This window comes from Talpa occidentalis, unplaced genomic scaffold, assembly GCF_014898055.3.
Source record: "Talpa occidentalis isolate TD23 unplaced genomic scaffold, MPIMG_talOcc4v2.1 talOcc4.9, whole genome shotgun sequence".
Taxonomy (NCBI): Eukaryota; Metazoa; Chordata; class Mammalia; order Eulipotyphla; family Talpidae; genus Talpa; species Talpa occidentalis.
Genome location: NW_023605305.1, coordinates 86,609,740 through 86,633,176, shown reverse-complemented (window position 1 = coordinate 86,633,176; position 23,437 = coordinate 86,609,740). Strand labels below are relative to the sequence as shown.

The 23,437-nt window shown below is 34.0% G+C and overlaps 1 long non-coding RNA gene across 3 annotated transcripts in view; it reads left to right on the top strand.

The window, feature by feature from the left end:
- LOC119235604 (uncharacterized) overlaps positions 1 to 22,152 on the top strand; it is a 51,449-nt gene extending 29,297 nt beyond the window's left edge. For 2 of the 3 annotated variants that reach the window (XR_008550199.1, XR_005122866.2), the window contains 4 exons: positions 3,109 to 3,140; positions 4,132 to 4,182; positions 4,936 to 5,052; positions 22,036 to 22,152. This is a non-coding gene — a long non-coding RNA (uncharacterized LOC119235604). The remainder of the gene's footprint in view (positions 1 to 3,108; positions 3,141 to 4,131; positions 4,183 to 4,935; positions 5,053 to 22,035) is intronic. The other variant, XR_005122865.2, reaches the window with a different exon arrangement.
- Positions 22,153 to 23,437: the final 1,285 nt, after the last annotated feature.

The following is a 23,437-nucleotide window of genomic DNA, read 5'->3' as shown; positions in this document are numbered from 1 at the left end:
GAGAGATGATCTGATAATGGGGAGTAGGTGAGGCCAGATTAAGCATGGACTTAAAAACTTTGAAAGATTTTGGACTTGTTCCTGAGAGCAATGTGAAGCCTTCAGAATCTGGGAGCAGGATATCACTTACAATTTGGAAAGATGACACTGATTTGTTCTTTAGATAATACAACAGAAGAGTATCATGTAGGAGTCTATTACTTTTCTTCAGATGAACATAGCCCCCCAAAATGCCAAAATTTCACTAGCAAGGAAAGAAGGAAGAAAAGTTGGGAGAGAAAACATAATCATAGAAAATGTAGGACGAGGAAGGGCCAATAGAAAAGTGGAGGAACTAGGTGAATGATTAAACATACAAATGATTGTTTTCCCCAGTGTCAGTTTGCTTTTAGAAACCAACTATGAGGTCATAATCTTTAAATTTATTTTAATCTTCTCTGCTAAATTATACAAAAGGAGGATGAAATAAACCCATTTTCCATGGTTCCAGTTAGTCTCCCCACTCTGGAGTCACGAAAATTCATCAACCCCATGCTCTTATTACGACTACCATGTACCAGAAACTCTGCCAGAACCTGAAAATAAAGTCATGAAGAAAATATTTTGCCACTTACATATTACAGACAAGTTGGTTTCCAGAATGCATCTAGTCAGACAGTTTTATCCAACTGAATAATATGCCTTTCTACAATTTGGGGGTTGTTTTTTATTTTTATTTTTTTAAATTGAAATGCCTCTCTGTGTTTAGAAAGAGGTTGTTCTTAAAAATGTACAAAGTGTACAAGGATGGGATCCATCAAATACTTTGGGAATATTGACTGTGTTGGCATGTTGAAATCCTGGGCCCTGTATGCCTAAATTGGGAATACTCATTTTAGAAACCAAATATACAGGATAGGAGCTCACAATCTCAACTGTATGGAACATTAGAAACATAGAACTGCAATATTGAATCCAAATGTGCTCTCATTTTTTACCTGTTGTATATCCATAGTCTGTCCTGTTTCTCATCACTAACCATACCCCTTGTTTATCATCAGAGACATTCCTAACCTATAACTCCATTCCACTATGGAAGAGACAATATTATGTATCATATTCCTCACCTCACCCTCAAATGCTTGGATCTGTATTTCCCCTAATTCTCACCTACCATTCTCTACTTCCTCTACAACATTGCAATTTAGAACTCTCCCAAAAATGCTATAAATGACTCAGGTTAACAGTGACTCCCAATTACATAGAGTACTGGGCAATGTAAGCCCTTGTTTTACTTGGTCTCTTTGCTATGCTTGACAAAATTGACCACTCTGAAGATTTATTTTCTTCTTTAGCAACAATGAATCTTTATAAACACTGATTCTGTCTCCTTTACTAGCTGTATTCTCCTGAATAAGGCTTAAACCAACATTAATTATTTGTAGGGTTCCATTTTACATCAATATAGTCTTCTTAGCCTTATACTCTCCCCAGCTGACAATTTTCAAATATGATGTATAATCTATTTATGTACTTTTGACTGTCAAATTTTTTATCACAGGTTTTCACTTATCTGAAGTTTCAAATTTGTTCACATAAATTCCAATTCTTCAATCACTTTAAACTTAATAAAACCCAAACTGACCTTAACTTGCTCTGAATTATATTCACAGAACCACCATCTACTTATGTTAATAAACCAAATTAAAAAAAAAAGGCTTCAGCTCCATTTCTACAAAATCCACTTCTAATTGGTTGATAAATATCTTTGATTTTATCTCCTAAATATCGCCAAGTCTCTTCGTTGCTCTCCAGGGCTTCAGCATTATCAGCATCTCCTCATCTTTGCCTGGATTGTTCCAACAACCTCTAATTTGCCCCAACCTTTAATGGCTCATTCTTGCTTTCAAGATAAATTTCAAAGTACTTGAGATAGCAGAGACACTTCACTGTCTGGCTAATGTATCTCTTCTTTCTATTCTCCAACTACACGCTTAGCTGGCTTGTATTTTCTTTGTAATAATATTTCAGTGTTAATACTAGAATAATGTCACTTTCTGGAAATCACCCTTGTTTGTCTCTTGTAAACAGTTAGCCATCTCTTCCTCTTGGCACCTACTGCTCCACATGCATTCTTTTATATTATATATAATATTACATTGTAATAGCTTGTATCCATGTCTGTGGGCATTTAGAAAAACATTTTCTTCATATTTGTGTCCCTAGTATCTAGCACAGCCTAGGCTTACAGTAGATGTCAAATATTTATTGAGAATGAAAATATAGATTAAAAGATAAAATAATTAAAAAATGTTGGGAGATGTATTGGTGGCATATGACCTAATATCTTATTGGATTAGAATTTTAAAAGAATGTCTGTATGTTCCTAATACATACAGAGTTTTAAAGTCTGGGACCTTGATTCTTTAAACATTGAAAACTCACCCTTGCATTATTTAGAAATCCTTTCTGAACTCTCTAGCAATATTCTACTAGATAAGGTCATTAGCTCCATGCTAGAGATAATTGATGAGAGTGAAATGATAGCTCCATGTACATTAAGTGAGAATAAAAGTCAACACAATTTTTTGTAAAAGCAGTTTAGCAATTTATTTCAATAGTTTTTTTTTTTTAAAGTTCACATCAGTTTATCCAGAAATTTTGTTTCTGTGACTGTCTTATGGACCTAACCTCAGTTCATGGAGATATCAGGATTAAAGGATATTTATCATAGTGCTATTGAATGTATGAGGTCAGGTAATACTTGTGAGGACATAAATATAGGTGATCCATTTCTAAGAGAATTTTACATAGTCATGAAATTAAATATTTTAGGGAGTAATATAATAGAACTGTGAGGTATATAAAAATAGAGAGTGAGATCCTGTAACTGTTTTTGATATTTTGTTTGTTTATTTTTTTTAGTAGAAATGATGTATACTCTTGGTAATACATGCATGGAAATAAATTGGAGGAAAACATGCCAGAATCCATATGATAGTTCAGTATCATAAAAATAATCATGAGTTATCTTTAATCACATACTGATTTTGTACCTGAAAAAAAATCTATAAGTGAGTTTGTAATAGATCTATTCTGTTTGCCCACTTTCTCATGATGTCTTCTCAGAAAACTGAAACTGCTTCCACCCCTCCTGAAAGGTCAGTATCCTATATGATCCTGAGCTACAAATTGTCCCAGATTCAGTGTATATATTGGGTGGCTAATTACTTATTGCCTGAACAGGAAACAGGAGCTTGGCGAATGAAATACTTCACTTGGCATTTTAAAAATAGAATCTAGAAAGTGTGAATTGGTTAGTTTTTGGAACCAAATTACCAGTGTTATGATAAGGAAAGGGACAATGGATCCCAAGAAGGTAGAAGGAAACTACAGTTATGATATGTTAAGAGCACAAGAAACTGAGGTGTGATTTGAGAGAGAATTTTATTGGGCAAGACTCACAAGGCTGGACTGTGTACCTCTGAGCTTCTGAGAAAGATAGAAAGAGTCTTTTTTGATAGTTTTCCTGTTTCTGTGATTCCCGCATTACAGTTGTCTCTGCATCTCAATTTCCATGAAACACATGAAACACCTTCCTAAAGACCACTTGTGTCACTATTCTTTCCAAAATAAGACTTTGCCAGCTCATACTAATTTTTACATGTCTCATAGGACTACTTTGGTCCTTCCTTAAAGCACTGAGGATATTTGACCTTATAATACAACTGTTTTGATGCTATCAACCAATGCAGAGAACATTAATGGCCTTTGCCATTCTTTGCTGTTTTTTATTTTATTCATTATTTTATTCAATCAACAAACATTGGTTGACTGCCTCCCTTGTTTTTTCTAGGGCCGACCACTGTGCTAGGGCCTGGGAATGCAATAATCAAGAAAACAAATGCTTTCTCTCATCTTGTGGCACTTAAGAGTCCAGTTCAGGGAAATACATTTTGGTGTTGCATTGAATGAAAACTAAATTAAACATTATTCATTAAATTAGTTGGGAAAGTTAGATAGTTTTTAAATGTTTCAAAGTCAATTTCATCATATTTTATCTGAAATGAATAACTGGGAAAGCATTCTGATATGAATTGGGTCTTTATGACTTTTGAATAAAGTATTTTGCCATTCTCATTTTCTTTTTAGTCATTGCTAAAGAATTTTCATTTCTGCGGTCCTGAGAACCAGAGAAATATGGTATACAAAATTTTCTTGATCATCTGTGAATGTTACAAGTAAAATTTACAGAGCCAGACATGTAATACTGCTCCCTACTGTAGTTTCACATAGTTGTTTTATAAAATTTAGATACTCTAGGATTGTGGTTTTGATTGGTTTAAGCTTTGTGATTAAGGTTATTGAAAATTTTCTCACATTGTCCCCCATCATCCAAATTTGGAAACAATTAATACAAAGATTCATATTACTAGGGCACTGGTTAAATACTGTAGTATATTTGTACCATAAGCTATTATGTTGCAATTAAAAAAAAAAGAATAAGGTATAGCTGTATCATGACATGAAAGATGTTCAAAATATGTTTTTTTAAGATTTATTTATTTATGCATACAAGAGCTGGGGTACAGGCCAGAAATATGGTGGGGTGAGAGGATCCACCAGAGACAGAGTAGGGAACAGAAAAGACAGACTGACTGAAACACACTGCTGAGAGGAGCAGCGGGCGAGGCAGGAGAGGTCTGCTTTGCCATGTGGGCTGCTCCCTAGCCGGCTGGGGATCGAACTCAGGCTGCAGAGGCTGTGGACTGCTTCATAGCGCAGTGCTCAACCCCTGGCACCACAAGGGAGGCCCCAAAATATGTTTATATCCATATACTTATATCAGTACATCTGTATTTATGTCTAATCTAGGGAAAGAACTAATTCTTTGTGTGTGTGCAGTGAACATTGTATATTGTCAACTTACCATGTGTACCTTTTTCTTCTTGCCAGAATTCAAATTATCTTCAGGGATTCATACTTCTTCCATGCACCCCATGCATCTGCATGAACAGTGGCTCTGCTCAGGACTCTCTGTCTTGCCAGTGATTAATTCAGGAACATGATCCTGTAAGTCCTATATGCTATTAGAAGACGTTTCTTGGGAAACTTCCAAGAAAGTTATTCTTTCCCTTCTGGCATAGTTTCTGGGATCAGCTCTTTCTTTGTCAGGATGTAATGGTATATGAATAAAGCAACCAGAACTGCTAGAGCCATCCCTCTAAAAACTCAATGCACTGAGGCAGAGTTCAACAAGGAAGTACAGGCAGCATTGCCAGAGGCAGTGCATTAAGTCAACCTGGAAGCCTACATTTTTCTAGACTTTCAGTAAGATGAGCTGATAAACTACCTCTGTGCTCCAACTACCTCTTTTTGTATATTTAGCTTGTGGAATCCCAAAATTATTCTGAGATCATGCATACTTGTGTTTGTGTATAAGCACATTAAATCAATGAAAAAAGATTGGAAGAACATGTATTAATTAAGAAAGGAACATAATAAAAGTGGACTTGGGAGAGGATAAGGGCACTCTTCACTTTTTACTCTACTTTTTTTATTTTTTATATCATTGTTCATTTTTAAACAATATTTGCTTCCCTCTGCCCCCTCAGGTGTAGTCCCCATAGAGTTTCCTTCCCTAATGCACCCGTGCACCATCACCTCAGTCCCCTGTGCTCCTCCCTCCCTCCCTCTGATCCCTCTCCCTCCACCTCCTCTGCAGTATGTGTCTGATTTATAATTGTCTGTTTTTGCTTTGTTGCATTTTGTACTGTTATTATTTTTTAAAACTGATATCTTATTTGGTTCCCCTATATTCCTGCTATAAGTGAAACCATCTGATATTTTTCTTTTTCCTTCCGACTTATTTCACTGAGCGTAATTCCTTCTAGCTCCATCCACGTTGCTGTGAATGGCATGAGTTTATCTTTTTTGATTGCTGAATAATATTCCGTTGTGTATATATATATATATATATATATATATATATATATACCACATCTTCTTGATCTAGTCATCTGTTTTTGGGCATTTGAGTTGTTTCCAGGTATTACCTATTTAAATAGTGCTGTAGTAAACATAGGTGTACAGGTGGTCTTTTGGATCAATGTTTTTATGTCCTTTGGAAAGCTGTCTGGATGTTCCTCAGTCTACTAAAAAGGGAGCTACCATAAAACCCGACTATTCTGTCTACTTCTTTATGGATATTTGATGGATATTTAATGATCCTGTGTTTAAACATATATAAAATAGAAATATTAAGAAAAAGAAATTTTCATTGGCATGCATTTTCACTGTTCCCTTAGAAATCACACTATATGGTCTTCTAACTTCCAGCAGAATCACAGATGAATTCACAAGAGAATTTATTGATGAATATTTTTAAATTTTGAGAATTGGCAGCATAGTGTATGGAAAGGAGACAAGAAACAGTGTCAGGAGACTTGGGTTTTTCCCCTGTTTCTGCCGCTAATTCAGGTATCTGGCCTCAGGTAAAGCATAGAACCATTCTGGGCTGGTTTCCATCATGTATATAGTTTCAGAAGAATAAACTGAGCCATCTATTCTAAATATTTTCCACCTTTCTCTGATGTTTTTGTTCAGACTTATATCCAGCAATGAAATAGTTTAAGTTGGTTAAAGGCAAGGAAGGGGACCAGATGAATTGGCAATATTTCTAGTGAGTGCAGAATTGTTAAGTGTTGTGGCAGCTGAAAGTTGAGGGAAAAAACACATAGAAATATCATTTATTTCATTAATCTGTTTATTCTCAGGTTAATTTTAGTAGTGGTCATTAAAATAAAGATTGTAAAAGAAACTGGAAATTTTTTTTCTAAAATTCATGTTTCTATTGTCCTGTAGTTTTGAAATTTATTTTTGTAATGAATTCTTACATTACTAGGTCAAAACTGTGTTCAGTTTACTCTTAAACAGTAATCCATTTTTCTTTCAGTTGTCCTTTTTCCCCTCTTTTATTCTTGAATAAAAGAAAACATAAGCTTTTTCAATGACAAAATTAACTCTTTGGCAATCAGAAAAGTTGAGTATTTTCTTATCATGCTCTTGTTAAGAACCAATTTAGTAAAACAATTATTTACAAAAAATGTATTGACAGATTCCAACTGTATTTTCTCATCCCCTGTCATTTTTATTATACAAATAAGTGCATTTATATTTCTTCAGTATCCAACTTATTTCTGATTGTAATATAATTAACTTTATTGTTGACTTTTCTTTTAAAGCAAATAGTTGGGTGCTAATATTTTCTACAAGATGTTATTTTATAATCCTCAGAATTTGTTTAGTATACTTTTCTTTGGAATTGAATATTCTTGAGAAATAGTTCCAGGGAACTGAAGTCTCCAATGTGCAGATGATAAAGTGAAAGTCTTAAGTTGCTAATTATTTTTCCTAATTAGTTAGCTAATTATATGACCAGTCAGCCCAGATTTTATAATAAAATGAGACTTTCTCTATTCTCTGACTCTTTTCCCCTGCCCCCATTTTAGCTTTATGTTCTCCAAAGCATCATCCAATTCATTCTCTGGCAGAAATATTATGAAGTTAAAATATGTCCAGACACTTGCCAGTATTAATATAATGTGCTTCAGGTGAGAAAATGTAACTATTTCAGTTTCTAATATCCCTGTATTAACAATTAACACTCGTCTATTACCATAGAGAGGCTGCCAGGTAAATGAGATTACCGGAGCACAATTTAATACCTGGACTCCAGCAAAGTCCCCAGATACAGCAAACATACTAGTCAGAGTGATTATGATGCAAAGACACTATGGATACAGGGAAATCATCTCACATCCTTTCATGTGAGTGAGACTGCAGCCTGATCACACAGACCATGTGCAAAGCAGGGGAGAGCCTCATATGAAAAACAAATTCCCCCTGTCCTCATATGTCCAGTATAGTGCCCAGTCACCAAGGATGCCTAAGATTAAAGACCATGTCAAAAACCTCAATCTTGTCAATTGACATGGGATGAAGGAAGATTACACTGTTTTTAATTTTGAGATACTAAAATGAATTCTGGTGAAATAACAGAACCACCAGTATCATGGTGAAGCATGGATTCAGAAAGTTTTTCTTCTCAGCAAGCTGAGACTTAGCCAACCTAAAAGATGAATATCTCTTGACTGTCACTATTACTAGATACAGTAAGAATGTAGTCAGGCATGCATGCATGCAGAAGATGTGTTATGTATACATAATGGAATACTACTCAGCCATGTAAAAGATGAAATCATACCATTTTCATTAACACTTGAATGGACCTTGAGGGGATTATGCTATGTAAAATAAGTCAAAAGAAGAAAAATTAATACCATGTGTTTTCACTGATTTGTGGAATAGCAAGGAAAAACAATCAAAACAAAAGCCAACCCTTAGGCTCTGACAAGAAAATGATAAATACCAAAGGGAAAGGAGGCAGTGGGTTTAGCATGGTGGTGGCTGATAGCTAGACTTGAGGTGATGTGAAATATACAGTTGCTGAATTTAGAATCTATACACCTGAGTGTTGAAAACAAATTTAAAAAATTAATTCAGAATCTCAAAAAAGATTTAAAAAAGGAAAGTTGTCATGTCTCACTAATATGAAATGTAAAACTGCTCTGTGTGCCACTTTTCATTCTAAGTCAGGAAAAATAGGCATATGACAGGTAACTAAAGGACTTGTACTACACTCTTTAAAAATGGGGATTTCATTTAGCCAGATGCCCATTTTCAGCAGTGTCTATGCCTATACCAATGTAGCGTCATCTAACAAGACTCCTTCAAATACAGATTCTCAATCTGTTATTGTCTTGGAATTGATGAGCATCAGTGGAGGTAGATTTTTTACATATTGTGTTCTGTGTGGAGGAATTTCTTAAATAGTAATGCTATGTGCAATGCTAATTCTTTTGAAAGGTTAAAAAAAATTCAACGTGCCTTATATAACATGATCTATTTATACTCTGTCACTAAGGAGAGTCAGCTGCATTTATGTTCGGGGTGAACAGAATAATTTATTTGTACCTTCTCCTCCAATTGATCACTACTGGTATACTCAGCTCACTGACAACACTGAGTTAGGTCATCATACTTTTTCAGATGCATTGAAATGTTTGGAACTTAAATATTTAACATAAAAGGTTTAGCATAGAATTTCATGAACAGAGAAATTTAAGCACCAGAGTTTCTGTATCCTCCTCTAGTATTAATTAAAATATTAAGTTCCATCGGATGATATTATGCATGACAGCAGTTACTAAGAGACTCCTGCAGACTCACTCTCAAATGGGATATTTTCAAACTTCTATATTTTCAGCACTTGATAGTAACTAGTGAGGCCCATGTGAGGTTTTTTTTTAACCAATAAGAAACTCTGTAACTGACTATAAAACACATTATCATTTGTGACAGTAATATAAAATTTGAAGGGGGAGAATACCGATTCTGGATCACATAGCTTCTGAAGCCAAAATCTATGATTTCTTAAGACGTTTAATGATATCTCGTTCATTTGTGTGTGGACCCCACCATGACACAATCAATGCTACTATATTACATCCCTCTGTTCATTAGGTCACTCATAATTTTGGTATCTGCTTTTGCTATTCAGTTGAGTTTTAGCATATGCTTTCTTTGTAATGGAGGTTATTATGTGCCACACTGCAAGGAGCACATTAGATGATTTACTTCAACAAATCTTTGTAATGACTTCATGTGGAAAAGTCTGTCACTACCCTCACTCATGGATGTGGAAACAGGTATGGAAAGTTAAGTAACTTGCACATAGGATCTGAACCCTGACTTCACCTTCCAATTTCTTACTATCCTTTGTCCTCTCCTGGCTTCTCCTTCTGCCTCTACCCTATGGCAACAGGAACAGATGTGGAGAGGCAGACTTGGGACCAAGGGAAACCAAGGTTTGCCTAATGAAAGTCACTGATAAGATTAAAAATAAGTTATTTTGGAATTAGACTTTATTTCAGTGTTCCCCAATTTGTATTTCTTTCATAAATTTATATAGAAACAAGGAAGTCACTACTAGATATTTGGGAAATATTCTCTTACACCTCACTGGAAAGACAAAGGAATCCTAGCATAATGAAGGGCACTTGAGGAGACTTCCCACCTCAGACAAAGGCTCATGACACAAAGGAACATTCTGGGAAGATTTGCTTTTGTTGTGTCATATCTCACTAATAGGTTTCAGTTTTATTTATTCTTTGCTTATTTTACTACAGTAAAAAATGCCTTTTATAACTTCACAAATTGTATCCTTTTTATATTTGTGTTGTGTGGGAGGTTTTTTTTGTAAACCTTACAATTCAAGGTACAATGAAAAATGACCTGCAATTCAAGAAATGAGTATAAAGGAAAAAGTGCTATGAAGAAAGGAAAAACAAAGCAAACTCAGAATAAATCAGCAAAATGTATTCTCACTTCACATTTTTAAGATATTGTCATAATTTTAACATCTTCAAATTAGTATCTTAGCAGGTGGTTTTATGTTTATTTTCCAACATAGAATAATGCTTAGGTTTATGGTTTTCTTACCTTTCCCTGTTGTATTTTTTTCTGCAAGCATGCTATTTCCATGAATTTTGTATTACATACTTTCATCTCTACCAGTCAAAATTAGAAATAAAATTAATTAGGCATAAGCTAGATGATGTAAAATTACCAAAATCATACACCTTAAGTATGACCAAGAAACTTTATCACACTAAAATAATAGATTTTATTTTAAAAAAATACCCACCTTTTCAAAACAATCTGAAATAGGACAGATTTCTAAAGTTATAAAAACAAAAACCAGCTAAACTTTTCCATCATTTCAAAGCTCATGCAATCTTAAGACTCTCTCTATAGTATAAACAATATTTTAACTGCAATATGCCCAATAAGGAAATTATACAAAAAGCGGTGTGAAAAGTCAGGATATAAAGTATTTGCATAAATTTACATCACTTACACATCCAGAAAAACTTCACTCACCAGCCAAATTTAGTTTAACAGATGAGAAAGCATTTTGATTCAGTCTCCAATTTCTGACTACAACATTTGCTTAGGAGAATCCTGTCTCATCCATTCTTTTTTTTTTAAATAAAAAATTCCATTTTATTTTACACAAACATATTAACATTTCAGTATGTAATCAAAATGAAAGTTTGATTCTATTTAATTTTATTTCTGACTTATTTTTTATTGAGATAACATTAGTTTACAACAATGTTTGTGATTTAGAGGTATAGGATCACTCACTTCAGATGTATGTTACCATAATACACCCACCACCAAACCATCCACAGTCCTCCCCATATCTATGTTTCTTTATATTACACATATGAGTGAAATCATCTGGTATTTCTCTTTCTCCTTCTGACTTATTTTTTCTGGCACAATCCCCTCCAATTTCATCCATATTGTAGCAAATGGCAAGAATTAATTTTTTTTTGTAGCTGAGTAGTATTCCATTGTGCATTTAAACACCATTTCATCTTCACACACACACACACACACACACATAGATATATATTTAAATTTTATTTATTATTGCACAGAAGATCTGGGGTGTAGGCCAGAGGTGCAGGGGGTGAGAGGATTCACCAGAGACAGAGTGGGGAGTATAACAGGCAGATCTACTGAAATACGCTGCTAAGGGGAGCAGTAGGTGAGACAGGAGAGGTCTGCTGAACCATGTGGGTAGCTCCTTGGCCGGGGACTGAACTCAGGACATAGCAGTGATAGAACTGCTATGATACTGAACCCCTAGGCCTCCAGGGAGGCCCAGAATGTAATTTCTTTACAAAACTTGTCTATTGTAAATTGTGTTGCAGTAAACACAGGAGTGCATTTATCTCTATGAATTAGTGTTTTTGTGTTCTTCCACTAGATTCCTATGAGTAGAATTGCTGGATTATATATATCTTTTTTTAAATTTGAGAATCCTCCATAATAATTTCCATAGGGGCTAAATCAATCTACATTCCCACCCATAGCCTTTTCCTCACCTTTACCGAAACTTATGGTTTCTGATCTTTTTATAGTGAACCATTCTCACAGGTGTGAGGCAGTTTTTATTTGTATTTCCCTAATGATAAGTAATGAAGAGTATTTTTTTATGTGCTTTTTGTCATCTGTATGTCTTCCTTGAGGAAGTGTTTATTTTGCTCTTCTCCCTTCATTTGATCAGGTTATTATATTTTTGTTGACTTGTATGAATCCATTGTAGAATCTTATATACTAACCCCTTCACAGATATATGATATATATTTGATAATATATATAAATATATATCAACTCTCAGATATAAACAAAAGAACAAATATTATATTGTTTAGAAATGCCAAAAAATAGTTTATAGATCCAACTTTGGAAATTAGTGTTATTGTATTTAGCTAAAAGATCTTATTTCTCTGCCAGCTGTTTTGTTCACCAAAATTAATTTACGGTTGATAGAATCATCACTGTATGAATTTCTAATTGCTAGTTTCACGTGAAATCCCTGCACCAAAACTTAAAATTGCCTCACTCAACAATTTCTACTCCCTACACAAATCTAAATACATCTAAATAGTTCCTATCTAAATAGAGACTTCTTTGTCTTTCATTTTAGGAATGAAAAAAGATAATAAACAGTGATTGAGTGCTATGTTCAATTAATATACATGTTTTAGTCTCTCATTTAATTTCTTTGACTATTTTCTTCTGAAGTCTTCTTTGTGGGTCTCTGCAGAATGGCTAATTTCCTGACTTCTTTTTCTTCCCTTCTTGCCAGCTAGTGTATTTTCCAATTCAAAAAATGCAAATGTGTTATTCTGCTTGCTTTCTTGCTTTTAAGCATTATACCATTTTTCAAACTGTGCTTGGACTCAACTATAAACATAAGCTTCAGCATGTGAACCCAGGAACAGCCCAACACCCTTGGTCACCACCGCCCATGTGGCCTCATGCCTCTGAACTCACAATGTGTGAACCACCTGGGACACTATGCAGCGATTAATCATGCCTGCCTTATGACATTTCTGATGATGTATATTTAACATCTTATAGTTATATAATTTGTCAGTGTATCCATGCCCAGCCGCCTCGATTAAATTGCAAGCTCCTTCAGGCAGATTCCACATCTGTCCTAATGAATGCATGATAAATAAGGAAAATGTGTGCCGATTGATTATTTAATTGATTGACTATATCCATTTAACTATGAAGGAAGTCAAGCAGCATGAATAATGGAAAGTTGAAAATGTCTTCCTGTAATCAGATTTTCTTGAATATATTAGTGTCTGGAAGCAATTGTGAGAATTCTTAATAAAGTGTCCACAGATTTCTCTGCCTTTTTCTGGAGAGTGAAGAGCAAGAATAAGAATGAAATGACATCAGATAAACATTAGGCTTTATTTCTTTTATTGACTTGCTACTCTTCCAGCCAAATCTTTCTGTAATCAAGTAGATGCCACTTCTTAAAATAGTGCCCTGGGAAGTTAATAGTGTGAATTCAGTAATGGGCCAAGTATCAAATGCATTTGAGTAAAAGTAGCACAAACAACACTGAACAGGTTTCTCCCTTGTAGGAATATACAGATTCTCTAATATTCCTTGCTTCCAAAGGGGTAAGACAGAGAATACAGACCACTATATCCAAAGTTGTGTTAGCATAGCTTTTTAAAATCATCTTACAAGATATGTGTTCCATAGTGGTCACTTTTGGAAACCATGAGTTAGAAATTGAAGACACATCTTACATAATTCATGATGTTTGAAAATGCATTATCAACCAGAGGACAATTTCTTATTTTTTGGATAAAAGTCTAGTGTTAAGCTGCCTTTGGTTGCTCATTTGTCTGGTGCTTTAGTAGTGTGCAGTTTCTGCTCTGCTTTTCTCTTCTATATGACCATTTAGTCTGTTGTGTTCATGAGGTTTATGTTTTATGATAGTGTGGTATTGCTTTTCTAAAATTCATCTCATTTAACCAACTGACTTTTAAGAAAAAATGTATTTTAATCTTCTTCCACTACATTGTGATATCCTCTTCAAATTGGGTAAGCAGGGCCTCCCAGGTGGCACAGCGGGTTGAGCACAGTGCTGTGAAACTTTCCATAGCCTCTGCAGCACAGATTCGATTTCCAGCTGGCCAGGGAGATACCCACATGGTACGGCAGACCTCTCCTTTCTCACCTGCTGCTCCCCTCAGCGGTGTATTTCAGTCTGTCTGCCTGTTCTGTTCCCCACTCTGTCTCTGGTGAATTTTCTCACCCTCCCGCATATCTGGCCTGTACCCGTTCTTGTATAAATAAAAATAAATCTTAAAAAAATTGGGTGAGCAGTTTTACAGGTGTGGGATAGAAATATTAAAGATAGACAATTTATATCTAAGTTCTACTCTATACTTACTATGTGATCAAATTTTCACTATTTTTTACTATGTCTCAGTTTTATTCTCTGGACAAAGTTAATTAAGGATGAAAAATTATATGAGAAGTTATAGTAAACAACACATCTAAGGTGTTATATCTATATCATATTATACTTAATTTCCTATATTTCTTCACAATTTGATTAAAGAGATACTTTTAGTAGGTAAGTTTGGGAAGTGAAACAGAAGATAGAGAAAAATACAAGGGAAACTCCATTATACCTCTTTGTGCATTTATAAATTATTTTATTCTAAAGTTATTTTTCCAAAAATATTTAAAGAATTATATAGTATCAAATCAAATGTTATATTATCTGTTTATTTTAAATGGCACATGCATAAGACAAAAACTTAAACAAATGTGGAGCTTTCAAGGGCAAGACTAAATATTGATCAAAATGTTAATAGCCTACTCAATTGTTTACAACTCGAGACTTAAAAGAACAAACTAGAGTCATATCTGAGGAAAATGCACAAATGATCTGCCAAGGCACATTTCTCATCCTTGTACATCATTGATGGGGTTAGGCAGTGCCCTCTCCATTTTCTTTTATAGATTTGACAAAAACATTAATCATGGCTTTGTTTGTACTATGAGAGCATCATTTTTTATAGGAAATATCTGGTATTTCTCACATTAAGAAGCTAATCAATTATGTCCTTCTTTGCCTTTGGATAAAAATCAAACAAAACATCCATTAGCAAATTATCTTCATTAAACTCTGGGGAAAATTTTGCCTAACTATTAAGGGGAATCATGGAGTCACCAAGGGAAATAGTTGTTAAAGGAACACTGACCATGGAATTAATTTGCTGTTATTCCTGAAGGTTTCTACAAGCTGTGTTTTCATTTACAAAGAGATGCAGTTTTGTTTTCTCTGATTATATGTAGACTTTTATGCATGTTATTTAAAAATATTTTGGAGAATAGAAATAAGTTTTCCCTATTGCTGATGTCAAAAAATTGGGTTACATTTTGTCAACACTAATAAGAGGAAAAATACCGAAAAGATTTTTCTCCCAAAAGAAGGAAATAACTATAGCTCTGTAGGAACTCTGTGCATGTTAGTTTTCAAAACCAGAATCATATCTACCAGAAAAGCTAGAATCACTATACAACATGTCCTAGATAACATCATTTTATTCAGTCTTTTTATTATAACGTTGATGTGGGGAAAAAAATCCCAGCCTACATTGGGATGAGGCAATGTGCTTGGGTTCAGTATACATCATTTTGCTTGTTTCCAAGTATCTATTGACAACTTTAAGGGAGGACTTACTGTATTTTAATAATATTCTGCCTCTTCAACTGCCTTTGGCCTTTAGCATTTTCATTTCAATGAGTTTTACAATACATATGGGATTATTAAAGTGATCCTAGTTTTAGTGATTCTAGTTTTATTCAAACCTTAAAAGTATCTTTCAATATAAATAAAGTAATACACTTCAAGCTAGTGCCTTTAGAGACCTTGACCAATCAAAGAACAGCTATGCATTTTTACCTTATAAAAAAAAGGCATTCTGTAAATTACTTTAGGTAATATGGCCATTTTAACAATATTTATTTGTCCATTGACATTGTTAAAATGGTCATTTATAAAAAGCAATATACAGATTCGAAGCAATTCCTATCAAAATTACAGTGACATTCATCAAACAAAATAGAACATTATTGAAGTTTATATGCAACCACAAAAGACCTTCAATAACCAAATCAATTCTGATAAAAAAGAAAAACAGAGCCATCATTGCTCTCAGACTTCAAACTGTACTACAAAACTATAAGTCATTATCAAAATAATATTGTATTGCCCTAAAATTAGACACACAGGAAATGGAATACAATTAAGAGTCCAGAATTAAGCCAAATTTTAGAGAGAGTCAATCTACTACAAAGGAACCAAGACATTACAATGAAGAAGGAAAGTCTCTTTAACAAATGGTGCTGTAAAAAATGGTAACCATATATAGAAGAATGAAACTAGCTCACTGTGTCATACACAAAAGTTAGTACAAAATTGATTACAGACTTGGATTAATACCAAAACCATAAAATACATGGAAGAAAAAAGGGCAGAACACTCCACGACACTGGATTCAGGGATGTCTTTGTTGACTTGACTCTAACAAAAAAGGTAACAAAAGCAAAAATGAACAAATGGGACCATATCAAACAAAAAACTTATGCAGAGTGAGAGAAACTATAATCATTATTATTAAAAGACACTGTACTAAGTGAGAAAAAATATTTGCATATCATACATCAACAAAGGGCTAATATACAAGATCTACAAAAAACTCATACAATTCAACAAAAAGAATCAAATAACCCAATTTAAAAATGGACAGGAGGTAAACAGACACTTCACCAAATAATTCATGCAGATGGCCAACAGAAACATGAAAAAATAAATGTGCATCATCACAGCATCAAGGAAATGGAAATTAAAACCACAATGAAGCACCACTTCACTCCTGTGAGAGTGGACCATCTCAAGAAGAATGTAAACAAATTTGGCAATGATGTAGAGATAAAGGAATCCTGCTTTGGTGGGAATGCAGACTAGTCCAGTGCTTATGAAAAAACAATATGGAGGTTTCTCAAAATATTAAAAATATCTATAGATCTATCATATGACACAGGAGTTCCACTTGAATGCACCAGAGAATGCAAAAGACTAATTATTCAGTATATGCACTCCTATGTTTATTGCAGCATTGTTTACAATACCGAAGTTATGAGAACAATGTAAGTGTTCAAGGACAGAGGAGTATATTTAGAAGAAATAGTATAGGGGTTATAATTCCTGGTGGCGCAGGGGTTAAAGTCTCAGCACTATCAAACTATTGCCAGCCATTTTGGCATGAGTTCGATCCCCAGCCAGCGAGCTAACCCACATGATGCAGCAGACCTCTACTGTTTTGCTCATTACTCCCTTAAGCAGTGTATATCAGTAGATCTGCTTGTTCTGCCCACCACTCTGTCTCTGGTGCATTCTCTCACCCCCCAAACCTCTGGCCTACATCCCAGTTCTTGTATGCATAAATAAATAAAAAGTAAATCTTTTAAAAATAAAAGAAAACATAGTGTATAGTGTATATATACATGATGGAGTACTATTGAGCTATAAAAAAGGATGAAATCTTGCTATTTGCTGTAATATGGATAGGACTAGAAGGGATTGTGCTAAACAGAATAAATCAGGAGAAAAACAAATATCAGAAGATTTCACTCAAATATCAGTGAAATAAATATAAATAAATATAAGTAAGGGAGCAGGCAAAACTAAATCAACACAAACCCTAGAAATATCACTATAGAATTATGGTTACCAGAGTGGACAGTTAGAAGATGGGGAGCAAAGTGAGGAGGAGTTCTTAAGGACTTTGGTGGAGGATTATGGAGGATTTCATAATGTGGATGTGTTATGTAACATATATCTGAAAATGTGAGAACATATCTCTCTAAATCACATTCATTATTGTAAATCTATGTTATGACAGTAAAAAATAACAAATATTTTAATAAAATAAAATTTAAAAAATAATGTTCCTACAATTCATGAACATGGAATAGATTTCCATTTCTTTGTATATTCTTCTATTTCTTTTAATAATGTCTTATAGTTTTCAATAAGTCACCTCACTTGTTAAATGTACTCCAAGGTATTTTAGCATCTTTCACATGATTAAAAATGGGATTGTTTTCTTAATTTTTCTTTGTTATAATTTATTACTTTTGTATAGAAATGCAATAGATTTTTGTTTATTGATTTGTACCCTGCCATTTTACTGTATTTATTATTTCTAATATTTTTGTGAGGATTTTAGGGTTACGTGTGTGTATGTGTATTATGAGGTCATCTGCAAATTGTGACAGTTTTACTTATTTTACAATTTGGATTCATTTCATATACTTTTTAAACCTAATTACTTTGGCTAGGACTTCCAATACTATGTTGAACAGTAGTGGTGAAAGTGGACATTTTTGTTTTGTTCCTGATCAGAAGGGAAAAACTTTCAAGTTTTTGCCACTAAGTATGATGTTAACTGTTGGTTTCTTATATATGGCCGCTATTATGTTGAGATATGTTCCTTCTATTCTTAATTTATTGAGTTCATATAATTATTGGATTTTGGATCTTTTCAAATATTTTTTTCAGTACTGACATAATCATGTGATTTTTATTTCTTTTTGTTGATTTGGTGTGTTACATTAATTTATTTGCAAATATTTATCGTACTTGCATTTCTGGAATGAATCCCAGTTGGTCATGATGTATGATTTTTAAAATGTACTGCTTGATTTGATTTGCCAGGATTTTGTTGTGGATTTTTGCATAAATGTTCATCAGAGGTTTTGATCTATATTTCTCTTTTTTGGTGTGCCGTTCTCTCTGGTTTTGGGATCAGGATAGTGTTGGCCTTGCAAAATGTGTTTGGATGCTTCCCCCTCCAGTCTTTTGTTCAGAAGAGCTTAAGAAGGATCTTCTTTAATCATTTGGTAGAATATTTTGGAAAAGCCATTTGGTCCTGAGCTTTTGTTATTGGGGAAACTTTTGATTCCCATTTCAATTTTCTATTTCTATTTCTTACTGATTCAGGCTTAGAAAATTATATACCTCTGAATATTCCTCATTTTTTTTCTTCTAAGTTGTCTGATTTTTTTCTGTATGACTGTTCTATATTTCTGTGGTATTCATTATAATTTTGCCTGTTATTTTTATTAGAGTTTTTTAATGTTTTTTTTTTTTCTTAGTGAGCTTAGCCAAGGGTTTATCAATTTTCAAAGAACTGGTTTTTGGTTCCCTTGATCTTTTTATCATTTTTTTTTTCTATTTCATTACTTCTAATCTAATGTTTATTATTTCCTTCCTTCTATTGACTTTCAGTTTGGTGATTTAAGTATTCAGCAAAATACCATTGATGTTTTTGTAGGATATAGAAAAATCAATTCTAAAATTTGTATGTAACAACCCCAAGTAGCCAAAGCACTTCAGAGAGAAAAGAGGAAAATGAAGTTATTATGCATCCTGACTTCATGTTATACTACAAAGTGTTGACTGTCAGGATTGTTTGGTACTGGAGGGAAAAAAAATGACCAATGAAATAGAATTGAAAGCCCAGAAATAAATCATATATGTATGTAGTTTATTTATGACAAAGGAGCTAAGGCCACACAATAAAGGAATGAAAGGCTCTTGAACAAATGGTGTAGTGAAACCTGGAAAGCCATGTGGAAAAAAAAAAAGGAAGGAAGAAAAGAAGGGAGAGGGGAAGAGAAAGAGGGAGAGAGGAAGAAAGAAAGGAACTAGATTTAATGCTACACCCAAAAATTAATTCCAGATGGATTAAAGACTTGATATGTCATGAAACCCTAAAATTCATAGAAGAAAACATAGATGATACACTCCAGAGTGTTGATCTAAAAAAATGCATGCTTCCAAGAGCAAGGGAATTCAAAAAAAGAGACTATGTTTCATATTTGGACTAATGGTGAGCCACTGAAGGGATTGAAGTAAGGTTTCCATGACCAAACTTGTACTAATATTGGTCAATCTTCAGAGTGCTACCTAGAAAAGGAAAGCTGAGTCAAATAAACCAACTTTTACCTCTTTTGAGCAATTCTGAACATTATAGTTTGGGAGCAAAATTGGAGAGATTTTAAGGAGGAAAATTACCAAACTTGGTGATAGAATTATGTGACTCAGAACTCAGGAATGAAAGTAGTAAGTCAAGAATGATTCACATTTTTTGGGCAACTGACTATTAGGATGAAGATGCCATTCAGAAGAAGGAAAAATTAGTAATGCCCTCTCTATCATATGGAACAATTTATGAATTGTGAATATAGCCTACTACATAATACCCCTTATATTATCACTCTTAATATGATAATATAAATTGGATAAATTATATGCAAAAGGAGATACATGATACTTTTAAAAATATGTCAAAATGCTATCAATAGATCTTATATAATGGAATACAATCACATTTTTATCTCATCATGAAATTCATATATTTTTGCACATAACTTGTCAAGTTCACAGTTTTCTTGATGCTAACAAAATGTATCATAGCTCTCTATTTCTTTCTTTTTTTTTTTTTTTTTTTTTTGAACCAGCATTGGTATAGATTCAATATAGATTCAAAGTTTTCTGGTCTTTTGTTGTTGTTGTTAAGTATCCAAATTTATCAATCCCATCCACTCATTAATGAATGTTTCAGTTTCAGAAATTCCATTAGGTTCTACTTTTTGGCTTCCATTCATCTCCTCATTCTGTTCATCTTTTCTTTTATATACTTGGTTATTATAAATTGTTGGCTGATTATACCATCTCAGTGATTTCTATTTTTTAAATATTTATTTATTTATGCATACAAAAACTGGGGTACAGGCCAGAGGAGTGGGGGGTGAGAGGACTCACCAGAGAGAGTGGGGAACAGAACAGGCAGATCCACTGAAATACACTGCTGAGGGGAGCAATGGGTGAGCCAGGAGAGGTCTGCTGCACCATGTGGGCAGCTCCCTGGCTGGTGATCGAACTTGTACAACAGTGGCAGCGGAATCGCTTCATAGGTTGTGTCTTAACCCTTTGCGCCAGCAGGGAGGCCCCATCTCAGTCATTTCTGGGTCTGTTCTATTGACTGATTTTCCTCCTGGCTAAAGCTCATTTGCTCCCCACTTCTTCACATCATTCTTTTATAGGAAATGGTGGAAATTGTGAATATTACAATGTTGAGAACTGTATTTTCTTGTTTTCTTCATTGATTAATGCACTCCATCTGACAATAAGTTACTGCAAAACATCTGAATCCTTTAAAAACTTGTTTATTTGCTTCATTAGAGCAGATCTTTAGTGCTGACTTGGCCCCACCAAAAAGTCTTGATCTTCTGTACTTTTTGCATAATGACTTGAATGTTCAACAGAGACTTCCTCTCTTGGCAGTTTGGAACTTAAATTCTCCCAGGCCTAACTGAAATATGATAATGTTTTAGTTTATAGCTTTTCAGTTCTTTTTTGCCCAGCAGTGGAGAGTCATTCAAGATACACATAGTTTAGCATTCAACAACAGGCACAAAGGGAGTCTTGTAGATTTATGCTTTTTCTCTGCATAGGTCTCTGTTCTTTGGTGCTCTGATCACAAATATCAGCTGCTTCGAACTCCTCAAACTCCAATCTCTGTCTAGTGAACTGAGTAATTTTCTATGTTCTGCTTGGTTGCCTTATCCTTATACTATGGTCTGGAAAGTGACCCCAGAAAGCCAAAGTGATTGTAGGCTAACTTCACTTTTTTTTTGTCTCTTCCAAGGTCTTACACTTCGTTCCAGCATGTTGATGAGTGTCTGCAATCAGTTGATTCATACATTTATTCACTTTTTCTTTTCCCATTATAGGATTACTTACAGTTACTTCGTGCTGGAAATATCACACCCAACTCTAAATAATGCCTTGAATCTCAATTACTTGTTTGGTTGGGAAAGCTTATATCATTTTCTAATTCTTATTTTATTCCCTGATATGTATGAACCTGGCAGAGACTATCATGTGTTCACCAAAAATATTTCACTTTCCTCCTGCTATCCTTGGGAAAGAAGTAGTTATGACTATCTTCTGTTTCACAGACTATGAATGGAAGTGATGATGATCATATTTTGAGCTCATTCTGCTATGTCCTGCCCCATGCTCCTGTGTCCATGACCTGTCTCTTTGTTGAATAACTGCAAGATGCTCCAAGAACTTGCGAGGTGAGTTCACAAAAGGGAAGGCTCACCTTGGAGCCTTGGGCAAATGCAGATAAGCATTTATTTCCTAAGTCTCAGAACTCATATGGTTGCATGTTTTGGTAGTTCATCTACCTTGACTGAATGAGTGAGTAATAATATCACATAAGTGACACATTATTATTTTATGTCAATGCCATTAAATAAAATTAGAAGCATGTAAATATACAGGTAAATGCCTGTTAATATTAAATCTTACTGTTGTTACTATTATTTTTATTAGTCCTACTATGTATATTACTCTTTTTAGTAAAATAATAACAGGTATTTTAAATAAACATTAACATATTAGATAATATTTTATATAGTAATATAGAAAATTATTATACATGTACAAAAATGTATATGTTTTAAGATCCTGAGCAATCTTATAACAATTTAAATGCTTTTGTATAGAAGTATATTAAATAAGTGGAAATTACCTAAGAGTTTTTAAGGCTGGCATTGATCAGTTCATCACAACTACCCTATCTTTTGTTATACCTAATAAAAACATAATAGTCTGATATTAGATCTGTAGGGTCCTCATACTTAATATTGTACACTCAATATGGCCAGAATAGTCAGCTAGAAACCAAAATTGAGAATCCTGTGCTGATGGAGAAACTATTGAAAGTAACTGAATCAACTCTCATGGGCTGGGAGTAAAGAGGAATAATTATTTATTCCTACAACTCCAGGATTTCTCCTTGAGGTGTATTTTCTATTATTAGCAATTAAATAAACTTTAGAATGTCACTTGAATTCTCCATCCAAATGTTGAACTTGGATGATTAAGCAGCCAGAGAGTTAGTAATGATCTGAAGTTGCTCTTAATAGCAGCTGTGTATGAGTCAGATCAGGATGAGGTGGGTGTTTAAGAAGGTGGCAGTTACCTTAACCTGTAGATTAAGCAGGTATCAAAACATGGGCTCCTCTGCAATGGTGCAGGGGGACATTGAGGTCATGGGATGTTTTGAAATCCTATCTGAGTCATTATAGTACCCCAGCAAGTGAGCATCTTGAACACAGTGTAAGAAGCCCAGCTGACTAAATCAACTACTGTTTGTAATACAGTAAAAATCATGCTTTTACCAGCCAAATTATCAAAGTAATTAGTTGTTTGTGATATTTCCCATCTTGGCCCTTTATTTATTAGATGTTTCATGGATCCAATTTAAGCAAAAATTAAAGCTTACTAGAAAAGCGTTTGTTTATATCTTAGCAAAATCTGTTCATGTTGACTAACTTGGATAACAAGTTT